Here is a 982-nt window from a genome sequence, read left to right as displayed (position 1 = left end):
CTACATGCCCGTAGCCAGGATTTCGGTTGGGGGGTTCTTTTTAGTAAATGTGGGACCATGGAGCGCCGCAGGCGCGAGACTCACGCCGAAGGCGTGAGGTACCTAGGGGGGTCCGGGGGCATGCTCCCCCGGAAAAAATGAAATTTTGACCCTCTGAAACGCCATTTCCTGCATTTTGACCGTCAAAAATCGCTTGCGAAGTTTAATGGAATTTCTATTAAAGGACAAGGCTTTGAGGCCAACTTCCTCAACATATTTTCACCATGTCCGACACCAAAGGCGTGAGGCTTCGCAATGGAGGTCCGGGGAAATTTTGAAATCTGGACCCTCTGAAAAGCCATTTCCTGCACTTTCTGGGGCAAATTTTGCTGATAGACTTACTACGATTGGCTGAAATGTCTATCAAGGAAAAATGCAAATCAGTCATGCCTTTGAAAAAAAATCTTGGACATGAAAAAGTGGACCTTCGATCCTGAAAAAGTGGACCTTTTGAGCGAGTGGGGGGGTTCTTCCGAACCCCCCGAACCCCCCCTGGCTACGGGCATGCTCTAGGAAACACTTTCATACTTGTTTGGGCTTCTCTCTTCTCTATGATGATGTATGTTTTGCAAAGAAAACAAACAGAAAACTGCTTGTGATATTACTGACTACTGTACTCCAAACAGCCGTATACAAATACAGACAGACAAATGGAAAATTAAGCATGACAGTACAAAATGTACATGAAAACTACTACATGCACCTGTTATGCTTGTAATAGTGAAGTAGGATTTGAAAGGTGGTACTTATACTGTTATAGGGGAGTCAGCTATGGTTACGATGGTGGTTTGACTATCTCAGTTATGTGACATATGTTAGGCTAGTGCCAGGAAACTTGGTGGCTGCCCAGTGTGAAATTCTACAGAGCTCTGGGTACATCTTGTGCAAATGTAGTGCCAGGGGTTTTAGAGCCTATGCATGGGGTTTTAATGTGCAATATGTA

The sequence above is a fragment of the Branchiostoma floridae genome, chromosome 9, assembly GCF_000003815.2.
Source record: "Branchiostoma floridae strain S238N-H82 chromosome 9, Bfl_VNyyK, whole genome shotgun sequence".
In the NCBI taxonomy this organism is placed as follows: domain Eukaryota; kingdom Metazoa; phylum Chordata; class Leptocardii; order Amphioxiformes; family Branchiostomatidae; genus Branchiostoma; species Branchiostoma floridae.
The sequence above is the reverse complement of the archived record's forward strand: the minus strand, read 5'-3'. Positions refer to the sequence as shown.